Source organism: Chelon labrosus (assembly GCF_963514085.1).
Source record: "Chelon labrosus genome assembly, chromosome: 4".
Classification (NCBI taxonomy): Eukaryota; Metazoa; Chordata; class Actinopteri; order Mugiliformes; family Mugilidae; genus Chelon; species Chelon labrosus.
Window position 1 is genome coordinate 13,737,870 of NC_140340.1, and position 16,887 is coordinate 13,754,756.

Sequence of the window (16,887 nt, forward strand, 5' to 3'; positions counted from 1 at the left end):
AGACTGAATAGTATCAGAGATTTCTTTTCAAACACCCATCGCATCAGCCCTTCATGCGTTATGCCTCGGCTCACAGAGAGCCCTGAGAGCCATATGCACAGTGACACAGTGACACAGAGATAATACAGGCCGGGTATCTGCGCTGAAAATCAGCGTTGTGAAACTTGAAACTTGTGAAAAAAGTCAGTTCTTCCAGTAGTGTATGTTGATATATAGCTGTATGTTTTTTTCATATCTATTATATATAGTATTGCCCAAACAACAACTGAAACATAGCTGCATTTGCGAAAATAACAAAAGAACATTCCTAAATGGAAAAAACACTAATTAGTGTTGAATATTTACAGAACTGCAGCAGGAATGACATATGCAGAGAAAAAACTGGTATGAAATAAGCCACGGAGGGCGAACACTGAGACAGACCCCCCAAATAACACACATTGCAGAGGTAATTAACTGCAATCACAGTGGGTGCTACCACAGAGGGGGCTGGGTGAGGTAGAGACGGGGCTGAACCTCTTCAGTTTGACCTCACTCAGAGCTCTGACTGGCCTTGAACCTGCAGTGACCCCTATTAATTTAGTGGGGATGCACTTACCCAATCACCGCTGGGCTTTAGAAATAAAAGGAAGACAAGAGATTGCACACCTCTGATTGCTGGAGAGCGACCAAACACACAAACAAGAGCCATGCCTGTGAAAGGTTTCTCTTCTTTGGATAACCTTCACAAATGAGAGACCACAGAGGCAGGCTGTCCTGTAATGGTTACACTGTGAAATTGGTTGCTCCAGAAAATCAAGTCATACCTTGCAGTGTGACATTCAATTTGATGTCAGTTGTTTGGAGAAAAAGCAAGATGACTTTAGTCTTCTTGGACTGAAATGTCATAAATAAATGTCATAATGCCATTTTCTAGTGAGTTGAGCTACCAGGCAGTGAGAATATTGTAGCATGATGTTGGCTGTAGCATACTGAGGATTAAAAAGAATTGTTCACGAGATCCTGGATCCTTCATCCCATTATCAAGATCAGGTCATGCCTTTTTTAAGCACGCAAATATGCATGTAATAATTTTGTGACTATGACTGAACTCTGAACAAGAGCAGCGGTTTAACTTTAAGAGAAGAAAGCTGTAATTCACCAACCTAGCAAGGCAGAGCATAAGGCGTCTGAACCCATGACCCCCGATAAGTCACCTTTTCAAAATAATGGTCACAGTCCAAAATCATCCAATATGTGCGTACTCCTTCACATGTCTATGCAGTGTTGTTCTTGGGCAGTCTATCTATCTTTATTTACAAAGCACTTTAAAAACAACACAGTTAGCCGTGCTGCACACAGACATGAGAATATATAAAAGGTTAGAAGGTTAGAAGGTTCAGAAAAAAGATTAAAATCATAAACCAATCAAACATTATAAACAACAAGAACCAACACCTCAAACTGAGTTAAAAGCCAAAGAGAAAAAATGTGTTTTAAGAGAGGATTTAAGAAGAAGAAGTGAGTCGGCCTGCCTAATGTGCAAAGGCAGGTCATTCCACAGTTTGGGGTCAACAACTGAAAAGGCGCGGTCGCCTCTCAGCCTCCTCTTTGTCTTAGGGGCAACCAACAATGGCTGATCTGCCGACACGATAGAATGTGAGGGAGCGTACGGCTGGAGCAGGTCAGACAGATACTGCGGACCGAGGCCATGAACACATTTAAAAACAAATAAAATAATTTTAAAATTAATCCGGAAATGAACTGGAAGACAGTGAATTGCCGCTAAAATTGGGGTAATGTGTTCTTGTTTTTAGGCACCAGTCAAAAGTCGAGCAGCAGCATTTTAAACAAGCTGTAGTTGAGAAAGTGACGTGTGGCTAAGCCCAACATTAAGTGCATTGCAATAATTGAAACGAGTTGTGATAAAAGCATGGATTAAAATCTCAAAGTGATGCAGAGAAAGAAATGGAAAGAAACTGGACTTAACCACTGTTTTAATCTGTACATCTAATTTGCGATCACTGTCAAGTCTTACACCAAGGTTAGTTGCTGTCTGTGTCAAATGTTGATTTAAAGGCCCCAGATCAGCATGGACCTTGGAGGCATCACGAGGCCCAAACAGTAGTCGTTTTATCATTTAAGTGTACAAAAGTTATGGCCAGCCATGCCTTGATTTCTGCAAATGGAATGCAATGCCATGTTTCCGGAGAATTGACACTCCTGATCTGAGAAGCGCTGCATTGGACTCAGTGGCCCAAACACGGATACAGAAACTTCTTTCAGTTAGGCAGGACTTTAACCAATCTAAAGCATGACTACGAATGCCCACCCAGTTCTCCAGGAGAGACAGGAGGATCTGAAGGTCCATTGTATCTAAGGCACCAAAACAACACAGTGACCAGAGTCTGGGGCTAAAAGAACATTATTAAAAACTCTCAACAGTGCTGACTCAGCACTATGATGAGTTTTAAAACCAGACTGGAACATCTCAAGAATGTCGTGTTCATCTAAGAAAGACTTCAGCTGGCAATAAACAATTTTCTCCAGAATCTTAGAGAGGAAAGGGAGTTTGGAGATTGGCCCAAAATTTGAAAGTACAGATGAGTCTAAGCCAGGCTTTTAATGTAATCAGTGGTGTCACCACAGCATGTTTAAAACATGCAGGTACAATCCCGTTTGCTAAGCTACCATTTATTAAATTGAGCACATATGGTGCTAAGGTGGAAGAAACCTCTTTAAAAAGATGAGGTGGAATTGGATCATTGAGAGACCCAGCAGGCTTCATATGACCAATTATCTCTCTCAAATAGGGCAGACTGACCAACTCAAACTGGTCAAAAACTGCAGCGCTTGTGGCAGATGTGGAGGGGTCAAAAACACACCAACATTATGTATATTGTGCCATACTAATTTAATGCAAAGTTTAATTCCCTTTGACCCAAGACGTTCTGCATATTCCTATTTATTCATATATTATACAGTATTATATTTAACATTCATATGATTTGTTTCTGACCCGACTTATTCCATGTGACACAAATTCATGCTAACCTCAGGCACCCTGCTTCTCTTGGAAAATGTTTTGTTTTCTACTGGAATTCAAATGAGCTCCTTTTTTTGTGCTCACTAACTAAATGAGTGCGGAAGCTGCATTTCTGCAAATAAAATATGACATATGTCCAAACAAAAGAATAGAACTACGATGATGACTTTTTTTTTTTCATATTTAGTAAAGCATGTGAAAAATGGAAATGTTATTTTTGTCTTCTTTTCTCGTGCATGAAGACTGATCTGCATTAGCACAGTTTAGCATTGTGGGGTAGAGAGTGTGAGAAAATGATTTAATGAAACTGCCTTCGGGTTGATTCTTATCTTCTGATTTCTGATTTCAGAGCAGTATAGGTACACACGTATATACACAGATTGTTTCGCTCAAATTAGTCACTTTCTTAATGTTATAAAATTTTAGTCAGTGCTTTTTTCATATTCAGTGCATTTTGCCACAGTGAAAACTTCATCTGAGACCTTCACTGTGACTCATACAAAATAAAAATGCTTCATTTCAATAGCTCGTGCCATTCATCTCTGCGTGAGAAATAAGCTATAGGTCACTGTGCAGCTGCACCTTCTCACTGTGCAATTCCTCACTTGGCGTGTGACGTTCCTAATAGGAACATAGGACGAAATGGTTCTGATTCCTCCTGCTCGGTTGTCATGGAACATCTCGCAATGTCTCCGTAGCCCACGGCTTAATCCCCTTTCTCTCTGCCTGTCTTGATCACTCTTTTTCTCTCTCTCCTTGCCTTCCTTTCCCTTTTCGGTCCTTTCTCTCTCTTGCCTTGGCTGAGATAAATAGGAGGTATTTAACTCTGATGTGAGAACATAGTGTCTCCTGCTCAGTAAAAACTACATTTGTCAGTGCCACAGTGCTTTTTGCTCGGGGTAATTGTGCACCATTGTCTTGCAAGGCTGCCTGGAGATATTCCTGCTGCAGAAAAGGAAGCGAAGTCGGTGGGAGAGGGGAATTTCGTGCCATGTGGAAATGAAAAGAATGTCTTGTTCTAGTATGTGACACATGAGGTGGCCTGTATGATTAATTGTGCCATTAGCAGATGCAAACAGTTCCACGCTATTTGGATCATGCAGTTCCTTAATGTCTTGATTTTAGTTCTTGTGATTTATGGTTTAAACTGTTGTTAACAGGGCTCAAGTTTCAAGAAGGCATCGTTAAATTTAAACTGCTGTTCATCTGAGTGCATGTATCTAATTTTTTGTTTAGTGTTGCATATTCTTAAAATGAAATAGTGTCCATAATAAGTTGTTATCTGGTAGGTGGGGAACAGTAGTGGTGTTGCCAAGACCTGTAATTGTGCTCCCTACAAGCCACCCCTAAAATGATAGAAGAATAAAAACAGTCACACACTTTGCCTCTAAAGGTTTAAATAATTTAAATTAATTTATTGGTGTTACTAACATGACAATGACCTATATTTGTCTCATGTGCAAGTTTAACAGTGGAAGCAGTAGGAGCTACAGAAGCATGATGACAGCTACACCTCAGGAACTTAGCAGACTTCCACCATGCCATTGGGCTTTGATAGACGCAGACCACTGACTAAAACGCCTAGAGGTTTGAAAGTACAGTGTCGGTGGCACTGGCCATACACCATTTTGCAGTGCTTGACTCCCAGCTAATTCGCAAATGGACAACGAGTCTAAGAATGGGTGGATCAGAGGCTTGTGGGGCAGATGCAGCAACATGTGGGGGCATCTATCAGTCACTTAAAATGGCCACGCCCTTAAATATAAATACACTTAAGCCCTGGTGTAATTGAAACAATAGATATGAGTCATGTATAAAAAGATAACAATACAGATCTAATCTATTTTGCTGTTCCAGGCAATGAACACAAATTTATGGGAAGTGATGTACAGCTGGGGCCAACCTCAAGTGGCCTTTTGAGTCAATGCAGTTTTTGGCACTTTAAAGTTGGCTTCATTTTTCAGGTATAATCTGTGTGGGAGGTTGTGTGTTTTTCACTCATGCAAGTGGCTCAGAATTAAATAAATAATGTACACAAGTGTGTTAATGGGCAACATTTGGTCTCTTTTTAAAACTTTTTTTTTTGTTAAAATTACAGTGAAGATGATGAACCCACTTGTAAATCCAAGTTAGACATATACCAGCAGATTCAAAAGACATTCTCTCTGTTGTGGCACGGTATAATGTCTTCCCACTTATGCACAACATGCTGTGTTCCTGGGAGCAAATATTTAGACATGTAGATGTGAACCAAAGTGCATTCGGGCTGTGAAGCATCTCTTTGTCTCCAGAGCACCACCTTCCCAAGCCTCCCAGTCATTCAAATGGTAAACCAGCAGAACCGACTCTTAATTCATTGAGCAGCATTAACAGTCCAGTCCAGCTCTCAGCACTCCAGCTTCACTCACTGTTTCCCACTACTTTCTCCAAGCAGAGAAAAGGAAAGTATTTACCATGAGAAAAGAGACAGAGAGAAGAGTTAGAGAGCTGGATGTGGCACGCTTAATCTGTAATCCGTCTCTGCCATTTTTCCTCGAAGCATGTCCTATTTACTTATTTGCATGTGTGTCAGTCTTGCGGTTTTCACAGTTTGCAGCCTCAGTCCAAGTCTCACCCAGGTGAGACTTAAGATGTTCTTAAAAAGGTGCTTAAAATAATAAACTGAAAAATGTTTTCAAGTACAAATAATTCAAAATGATGTCTCGCATAAATAATGGTGAAACAGTTCTTGTCACCAATGAATCTGTAATCACAATGTTTGGTGTGCATTAGCGTTCTCTTCACCCATGTCTGCAAGAGCAGTAAAAACAAACTAACTAAACAATACTTTAAGATTAAATATGTTGAGTAACACAGAAGCGCAGTTCGTCATCCCACAACATTAATTCACAGCCTTCCAAAACTACTACAGTTCAATCACTGTTGTAAAATCAATCCATTTTACAATACAGGGTTGGTGAGGTTAATGCACAAAAACAACTTGGTTTAGGGAAAGCTAATATTTTTGGGCTCTTGGTGAGGTTATAATGATCATTATGTGACAATAAGACTTGTTTAGAAGTAGAGAAGTATTGTGGCCATGCGTTAAATAAACTTGAGTCTTGAAAGCGACAACCTCAGGAGCTGAAAAATGAATACCACCATGAAAGTGCAGTTCCTTTATTGGCCACTTGAGGCTCACTCCAAAGGCGAACCAATCTCTGAAACCTTGGTACACCCATTAAATTTGTATAAAGACTTAAAATTGTGGCTAATTCTGGCCGTGGCCACTTTCACAGGCGGGTGGTCTCACAGGTTGCCCTCATTAAGCTTCAAACCCTATCTGCAGGAATCCTACTTTTTGATTTTTTGACCTACATGCAATGAGATGGTTTGAACTTTAAAGTTTACAGTAAAGTAAATGCAACATTAGCGTTAACATTAGTTTATTAACAATGAAAACGGTAAAAAGTACTGCTTAGGATGGTGGAAAATGTCAGTTCTGTAGGTATGCAGTGAAAAATCAATGCATCCTTTTCATATCTAATCCTTCCTCAACTGGAAAACCTTTGCCAGTGAACGTAGCTATAAACATACAGCTTGTGAATGTGTCCTATATTGTTTTATGATAAAGCTTCTCCCAGAGGAAGAAACAGGAAGGCTTTAGTCCAAGTTTCTTTTCCAACCACAATATCTCTGCAGTAAATGCACGCAAGGGTTACAGCCAGAGCCTTCAGTTGCACAATTTCCAGATGGAGCAGGGGGGGCCTTAAAGAACATCTGTTGGCAAACATAAAGTGTCTGCAGGAGATGTGCGCCCGGCGTTCCGACACCATGTTGAGTATTGAAACCCATGTTAATATCCAGCTGCCTCTCAGACATCCACCTAATTACACCCAATTTCTCTTAGCACGCCCCTAAGCAATGCTAGAATTGAAGCATGAAGCAAGACAAGTGCATGTTCTGCTCAGGTGGTTAAGGTTATGGAGGAAGAGTGAGAGAGCGAGAGAGAGCGAGAGAGCGAGAGAGAGAGAGAGAGAGAGAGAACAGCGGGATGGCAGTGTTCTGTGAGTGAAGATGACTGAGTGATCTGTGCCATCACTCAGTCATCTGCACAGGATTTGCATAGTGACTGTAGCCTTTAGAAACTCAATATCCTTGCCTGCAATTTCCTTCAAAATCCTGCACAATAGCCTAAATTTGTATGGTAATGGAGACAGTAAGATATTTAGCTGGGTTATTCTGGTTTATTTGTGTGATTGAAAGTCTCTTTGTGACTTTATGATTTTGGGAAATAGGTTTATTTATAAGAGGAAAAACCATCAGAAGGAAAATATCAGTGAATATTAGTTTTCATCTGTGCTACACTGGGTGTGCCGTGGATCACGTCTGTGCTTCTGTAATAGAACTTATAGATTTTTCTCTTTGTGTTATGGACCGTTACATGCCTCAGTAGTTTGATAATACCCTGTGATGGGCTTGCATCTGAACTGTCATGGAAGTAATTATACTGTAAATAACGTTGTCTGTGTATGTATGTGTGTATGCATGTGTGCGTCTGAAGATTTGACAGCCGAGGGCAGGCAGGCATGACATCAGATTGCTTCTCCTCTGCATAAGCAGCATTAAGGAGAGAGAGGGATAGAGGCTGGGGGATGCTGACATATGATGCATCCATGGTTGGATGTTGTGCGGTTGAGCAATAAATTGCTGCATCATAGAGGGCATTTATTCAAGGGTATTTTATTGCAAGTGTTTATTCTAGGACATAGAAAAAATTGAAAGGCTGTATGATGGACGCCTAAAATAAGGTTAGTTTGCCTAAGAGACATTAACTGGAGGATTGCCTCAAGTTCTATAGTCACGTGAGTTGCTTCCTACACTCGGGGACAAGCAGCCAAGCTAGCATTGGGGCTCAAAGGATGACGATGTCTTCTCTGTCCAGATTGAAAGGATCAGCGAGGCCCAGGGGACCAATACTGACTTTTGGTGAGCCCCTGACTTTTAATCTGGCACCAGCATGAGGTTGACATTTCTGGTTGTGACCAAGCTGCACAAAGCTGGCTGTTAATTTGGGAAATGAACAAGCAGCAACCTTCAGAGCTAAAACAAAAATAAAGCCAACATGAAAACGCAGCTCCTTGAATGTCCACTTGGCTTGGTTTAAAAAGCCAGTCAAATATGTCCAACTGTACAGCACAAATAAACATGTTTACAGCCTGGTACAAAGGACGGATTTGGTCTCTATAGCTAACTTCCCTATTCATGACAACTGTGTATGTGGTGAATCTTTTAATTTCTTTGAACTATGTAAACCCTCAAAGCTATTAAGGCTACCACTGATTCGAGTGAGAATAAAGAAGTAGCTTAAGCTTGATTGTAGTAAACTACACAGAACGTGCCATGTAGATAAAGTTTAATCAAATAACTTAAAATATTCTTTTATTTAGCATTTTCTTCTTATATTCCTCATTAAATTCTTCTCCTTTTCACGTCACAGGTCTATATGTGTTACGTCGATTAAATAATAATAAGTATGTTTAATGATTATCTTTCCGTATCCTGCTGTGAAGTGGTTCTGTACTCTTTCACAAAGGCAAACACATGTGGGCCACTAGATTTCACAGTGTTCCTACGGCGACAAATGTGGCTGAATTTCACACGTCGCATTTGTATCTGTTAATTTTTTTTTTTCCTTGTGGTTTCACCTTGCACCCTGATCATACTGTACTTCAGCTACGCTTTTTTTTTGTGTTCGTTTTCATAACCTGTGTGGGGAGAACTTAGAAAACTGTGTCAAGCACATGATGTTTTTTGAGAATCACAAGCGCATTAGCAGTCTTTTTAGAGGGCATTGATGAGGTGATGGTTCTCGACAGCAAATGGCACACTAATTAAACCTCCTTCAGTAAAAAGATCTTTGAGTCAGTGAAACATTTTTCCTCGTGAGGTTTTAGCACATGTGTCCTGGGCGAGCATGATCGAAGTACCTCTTCAAAAGACAGAAAAAGCAAACGTAATGGTAGTAGTACTTTGTCTTGTGCCATTTTGTTTTCTCCACTTCACTGTTGCCAATGATAGAAGATGCTACAAAATAAAGAGGGCTGCCTCTGAGCTTTGAGATGCATCATATTGCTCGCTCCCCTAGTACATTTGCTGATAAATGTGGTGTGGCAGAACGCCTCAGAGACTGGAAGAGATGTGATGGGTTCATTGGTTGAGGCTCTGGTGTGACAACCACTCTCTCCATTGGGGCTCTTTGTGACAGGAAAAAGGAGCTGTTTCCAGCTGAAAGAAACTGTATTTTATAACGCAGGCTTCCTTTGGCCCCGTTCATCACCAAATCACTGAGATGGTTTGAAGGACGACTTTTGGTCTGACAATGCTGATTGCCCGCTGTTACAAAGCGCTGTTGAAATCGGAACACTACAGATAACTGTTATCCTGCAATCACCTTTTCCTTTCTCAATGTTTTACGCTATGTGGACAACAGACAATATGACAACAGATGTTTTTTGGGGGGGGTTTTTTGCTCCTTAATTCTACATTAGCTCAGTAAGTTCAGTCTGATCCCAGACTATAAAATCGCTCAGGTCTCAAGTCACAAGACACATTTCTGGCTTTCACTGTGTCTCTGTAACAGAAACATGCTGTGACTGTTTGTGCTGGGCTGTACAATTTCACACCACCTGCTTAATTATTGACATGATTGGCGGAGTGCGGCAGCTGCTGACCGCTCTGAGATGCTAAACGGTTTGACGAGTCGACACATCAACAGAACGTGGCATGAACCTGCAGGGAACAGCTACCTTGGTAATGTTTAACTACAGCACATTTCAGTCTGAATGCGATGCTTTAATAATAATAACAGAACTCGTGTGGAAATGCGTAATGTTTCATTCATCTTTTCACTTTATGACAAACACAATAATAGATGGTTGTAGTAATAGTTTGAATAAATTTGGCCTTTATGCATGAATGCAAATATACATATGTATCTTAAATCTGGATTATTGTGTGTCATTGGACTGACACAGCAGATCATATTGCCATGTTACCTTAAGCAGAATAATAGGCAGATGTCAAGCTCCCACCCTCACCAGAAACTGACAAATACATTATACAACCAGCATTTTTTGTTGACTTACAGTAAAATGAAATGGAAGTAACTGCCTCTGTCTTGCTGTAATCAGAAGGGTTTTTCAGGTCACCAAGTCCCGTGGCTACAGTAACGCTGCACTATGACCTGGCACCACCAGATAATCTAAAACGTCTATTGATTTCAATTAAGTCTGCATTGTGTGAAGGTGTGAATGGAGGTTGAAGTTAAATTAATGCCTTCGAACCCGTACTCTCTGTCACATTGTACACAAATGTTTTGGAATGACAGCAGTGATGGTGTGATTGTACTCCAGTGATGAATACAAATTCTGTATCGCTTGGACGCTGTTTCAGATGGGACAAATATGCACCACAACCCTGTGTTGTAGCGTGTGTATGTAAGAGAGAGAGAGTGTGTGTGTTGTTCAGGGGCTTGGCAGGGAATGCTGTGAAGGCAATTAAAACTGTTCATTAATGCTTTGTTAGACAACACTCCAGCTAATCCCATCATATGGCAGGCAGCGATAAGGGCATTTGCCTCTCTCACTGCCTGTCTGTCTGTCGGTCAGTCTGCTGGGAGAAGATATGCTATCTGTGCCCTGTTGTAAAGGTGAACAGAGGGGAAGCCATGAATATATTCGGATTCAGCTTTGGTCAGGGATACTAGGTGAAGGAAATGAATGGCAGTGTGCTAGATACCCTTTGAAACGGTGTTGTGTGTAACAGCTGTGTGTAAGCGAAGCATTCCTCCAACTTAAACAGCAAAATACTGCACGCACTCTACAGAGAGACACGTTTTCTGAAACGATGCACTATTCAGCAGGCAGCCTAAATTGTCTGAACCTTGCAAAAAAGATTAAAAGTTATATAAGACATATGATTATATATATATATATATATATATATATATATATATATATATATATATATATACATGACATAACTTTACAGTCATCGCACAATAAAATTAATTTTGCATCTTTAAGGAGTTCTGCAGACTCATATGTCAAATTTCCTGTTCGTAGGCAGAAGCTGGTACTCTCTGTTTAAGACATGCAGGATCATAAGAGATAGTATTAGCAAGGTCCATTAGCTTAAGGTAGAATGACTTAATCTGCATTATGGAAAATAGTGGTTTGGGTTATGTATCAAATTAAGCAAACATCATAATTTGTGTTATAATGGCTCTCTTTGCTAATAAATAGATAAGCCGACTTTACTGATGCTGCAAAGGAAATTGTTATTTTATTGCAGGAAGCAAGGCTAGATAAAGACTAACAATAAAAGTAAAAGCAGAATTGCAGATTTGCTTAACACTAGAATATGGTACAGAGATACAGTTTGTACACTCTATCAATAACACATCAATAACAGTAACAGAAAAAAGACCACTATGAGCATGTGTGCAGAGACAGCTCTGAGTAATATATATACAATGTATTTCTGATGGTAGGGATTGCATGACCTGAGATTTTTTAGACACCGACTAGTCACCGATGACGACACTTATGAAAACACAGTAGAAAGTAATTGCTTTGCAACAATCAAATCTATATTTTTTGACTTGAATACTTGTGCTCAGAACAGACAGCTCATGCACTACATACTGTGTGCTGCAAATGTGTCTAGCCTGTATGAAAACAGTTTGTCATAATGGTGTTAAAAGGTACTCCGTGGCGTGTTGTAAGAAGAGATAGTGTAGCAGATTTTTTAAAAAAAAATGTAATTGGATGTGTTTCTCTGAGGCCTTCTCCGTGTACTGGAGCAAAAGGTCTAATAACTTTGATGATGGAATTCACCAGCTAATTGTTGATTTGCAGCCTCCCTCTCTCTGTTACCACAGGGTGTTTGGTGAAGTTGTTAATTGACTACTGTTGAGAGGATATGGACCGTTCCTCTGCTAGCCTTAGTGGATGCATTTTCAGGTGAGTGTGCATTGCAGTAGTACATTTGTTGTATTTCAAGACTGACTTACATTGAACGTCAAGGTAGCACGTGCTTCATCTTTAGTGAAGTATTTCCACATGCTTGATGAACTGCTGCTAGTTTGCCGCAATGACCCACTGGACTCCTCACCTGTCTTCTCAGAGGAGTCCATGCTGTTATCGTCGGTGACTAGTCAACATGATGTTTAAAGCGTCATGGCACAGCAGTAAACTTGACCTGGCTAGACGATAAGTCTGTTCAACCCCTAATAGATGGTAGCGTTCACTGACCAGATTGGGAAAAACATAAGGGCCATGTTTAAAGAAAATAAAAGTAGACTTTTTGTTGAATATCAGAAAACAAGCAATGTCAAAGTAAGATGTTTTGTCAACCCAGCCATCCTGTGTGCACACACTCTACAGTAACGTAATGTCATTTTCCACTTGGACATGAACACATGTTATTTTGGGACTCTTGCTGAAACTATTGGTTCTGTTTGGAAGGAGAGTCTTGACAAATTCAAAGTTATAATAAGTAAAACAATAGTAATTTCAAGCTTTACTCACATAACATAGGAAATGCGCTTTAAAGAAGCCAAAAGATAAGACTTAATACACAAATACACGTTATTATGTTCTATTTTAGTTCATCACAATATCACCGGTATCAACTGTAATAGGGGCTCAGATGTTGTCTTTATAAACCATATAGTACATTTGCATAAGCACATGTCCCAGTGTCATTATCAAGTTAATTCTGTTTCAACTGCAAAGTCAGGTGGATACTTATTCCTGTTTTCACATGAAACAAATGTGCAGCCTTGCAGCCTTAAGAAGAGCAAGCAGAGTTATATTTTTTGATTGTGATGTGGTTGGAGAGTGTGCATGCTACTGAGAGCTTTGGCCAGGCAAGCAGGGAAGGAAAACAGATTACCATTTCCACAGTGATTGTGATGTTGAGGCCCTCGAGGTGACTTCTGAGCTGCTCCTACCTCTGCTAGACTGGAGCTGTCACAGCTGCTCCACTCATGTCTGCGTCATCACCACAGCTCACACTTCTACTACCATTGCTTGCTCAAATGAGCAGACGCGGACTTTTATTTATATATATATTTATTTAGTATAGTCATCGCCACCATGGTATTTCCCTCTGTTTTAGTTCGACACAAACACAATTCAATAGCTTGCATCTGTTGTTTTCAGTACTTAATCACTGGTGAACCATTAAAGCAAATAGATGCCGCCATACAAGTGCTGTAGACATGGCTCTTACTGTGGTGCCAAACAGTTCATGGTATTATTCTGTGGAAATTATTTTCCACTAATCCTGTTCTGTGTATTTGTATGATAGATTTTTATTTATCATGGTTCACAAGGTGAATTTATTCATCTTTTCTGAGGCCATACGTTAGCTGGTGCATGGCCAATGTGTATAGCTCAACATTCAGATGAGGGTCAGAATTTGGTGTAAACTACATGGCTGCCTTGAGACAGCCTGGTGGTGGTGGTGGTGTAATGGTTTGGGGGGGACCACGTCCATCCCTTAATGACCAAAGTGGTGTACCCTTCTTTTGATGGTTACCTCCAGCAGGATGATGTACCATGTCACGGAGCTAAAACAATCACAAATGGGTTTCTTGTATGTGTCAATGAGTTCACTGTACTCAAATGGCCTACACAGTCACCAGATCTCAAACCAACAAAGCAACTTTGGGATGTGGGGGAATGGTAAATTTGCATCATTAATGTGCAGCTGACAAATCTGCAGCAACTTTGTGATGCTATCATGTCAATATGGACCAAACTCTTGAAGGAATGTTTGTTGAATCTATGCCCAATCGGGGATCCAGCTAGCAAGGTGTAACTAATGAACTGGCCACTAAAAATATACTGTATGTGTAGTATATAGTCAGAGGACTTCACATAATATCAGGTATTGGGTTCTGTGTTTAGTACCATATTTGAGGGGGCATTATAATCATTGTTAGACTCGAGACTCAAAGATCGTGATTAGCATTCATAGGAATTATAGAAACATGTAGTTCAAAGTTTAAATGACTTTCTGTTATAAATAAATTTTAAAGAGTCCCAGATGTTTAGGAGGAAGCATTTTAGGTTTAAATTAGCTTTTACATTCATAACTTATTCAAACTTACATTGATATTTTCATTGTAAGTCGTAAACGGGGCTGCTGCTATCAATTGTTCTGTCTTGATTTCTGAAGATGCTAGTTGGACAATTTTTATCTTTTATCTTTTTTATTATCATTTCCTGGTGAGGTGCGCCCCATCTGATACAAATAGTGTCTTGTCAAAGTATCTCAGGAGAAGAAGTTCAATAACAACACCACACACAATCAACAGCCCTTCTGATGATGATGTTCTGATGATCTTTCTGTCATTATTGACCCTCCCTGGCCTCCAGTATCGCCACAGTTGCCACTCGTTGATGTAGGAATATGAAATCATTATTGAGGGAATTTCTGCATCGAGCTGCATCAAGTCCATCTTTATGATTATTACCAAGTTCCTTGGTAGACATGTGTCCGAGATCGAAGTCTCCAGCATGGAAGACCAAGAACTCCAGCCCATGACTCCTTTGACAAACCACTTTACTGTAACATCAAGTCCAAAGTTCTCCTCTAAGGCACCTCTCCTCCTTTAATGTAACTACACTTGATGAGTCATATCTTATTTACTTTGAGGTTTGCTTTCAACATGCTGTCGGAGATTCTGTCATTTCTCTGTATATGTCAAAGCCTCCTCTTTTCTGAAGATTGGGCTGGATCATAGTGAGAGGGGTGTCTTTTGGGGTGCTTCTAACCACTGGCAAGTGTTTCTTGTAGGTGTCTGTAGGTCATCCAAGAGATTTGGCTGTACATAACAAGTACAGTTATTTCCCATTCAGTTGCTGGGGTGTCCTCTTTTTACGCTTGTCTTCCGAACATCATCCCAGAGCCTCATTTAAAATGTTGTGTTGACATTGGTTTAATGGATAGATGACCATAAATTGACCATGATTGTTGTATTGTCTGTTTTTGGGATGTTAAAAAAAAATGTTGGAGGCAGCCTGCTACAATTCTGTGCTTGGAATATTATTAGTTTATCCAACAGGTAATTAGTTTAAAGCACACTGAAACCCTTATTCTCTGGTCTTATTTGGACAATCAGACATTAAATGCCTATTCTGTATATATTCTACATTCATATCTGTTTCATGGTGAGTTTTATGTGAGTAGCAAAACAAAAGGAGATGGAAGAATTTAAAGACTACATGCTAATATGTACAGTACACAAGACCTCATGTAAAGATGAAGAAACTACAATAAAGGAGATTTGGCCTCAACAAATGTTATGTATAAAAAGCTAAGCATTTTAGAAGTTACATTATCTTATTTTCACTTCTGTATAACCTTTTTATCATATTGTGTGGCTTCGTCCTGTTTTTTCATTGTTCAGGTTTTTAAACATCATCACATTCTGTGGTTCTTTCTCTTTGTGCATTTTGTGATGATTTGGGGGCTACAGTATTTGGATTACAACAAATGTAGGTTAACTGCAGCAGAACAGCAGGGAGATGGATGGTGCATTGTGACTGGGAGGGATTGGCTGCCAGCCATAGTGTCAGCTCGTGATGGTGTCTGCGCTGGCACAGCTCTCAGTGCCTTAGTGCAGGTGTCATAAGGATATTATTGTGGCAAGAACCGTTTTGTCAGAAACTATCAGCTGAGTTTACAGCTAAAATCTCTTGAGATGATGGAGCTGATTGCATATTCATTTCCACTTATGTAATAAATAGAACATTAGCATAATACTGAGCCGGTCAATATCATGCAAATATATCTCACTCAACAATGGAGAAAGCAAATTTGAAGGGCCTCTAAGTACCTTTCAAGCTTCAGCTTGTACCTGTTCAAAGACTCACTTCCATTTGACAAATAAAATGCTTCCACAATTAACCTATTACTGTTTGAATTTTTGCCACTGGCTTGTTTAACATTTTTTTTTTGTACGTGTTTTAAACTATAATCAGATATAAAAATGACTGCTCGTTACATTCAAGCCATTGCAGAGTTAACACAATCCTTATTTAACTAATCAGCAGCAGGTAAATCTCTGTGAATTTTGCACTATAGCTGGGTTTTAAATCTGGTCCCTGTGGCGACACACCTACTGATTACAGAGACAGACTAGGATGGAAAGAGAAACAAAGGTTACATGTAACCAGGGTTCTATGAATTCACCATCTTTGGCGTTCAAGAAGAATCATGAAGTTCAGATGATAAAAAAAGAAACTGCTTCCAGAGGCAGCATTACAGTGTACAGTAGACTATAGGTGTACTTCACACACAAGCATCAACAGTGTTTTCATAATTACCGACTGAAATTTTTCCACAGTATCGCCCAGTCTTCTAAAAGAAAGATCACATGATGCAGACATTATAATCTATAGGTATTTATTTATTTTTGCAGATAACATATATTGCAATCATGCTTTTTCATATAACACCATCTAAAGACATTTATTATATATTTTTTTACATAGAATATTTTACATTAGGCCCATGAAACAGCTAGAAATATACAAAACGATATTCTCTGACTAGACATTTCTATTACATTATTATTATTATTATCATCTTCATTATTACTCTATTCTGTTATTGTCATTCTATTTTTTTTTTTTTACAGTAGAGAGAGATATGTGCTTTAGTTTCTGAGATAGTATTATTGCAGAAAACAGCAAATAATATCATTTTTTTTTTGTTCAACATTTAGACAAAAACGAAAGAAAAACTCAGGTTGTACGGACATTCACAGATACATGTATTACACAGTCCAGTTTACAACATCATTC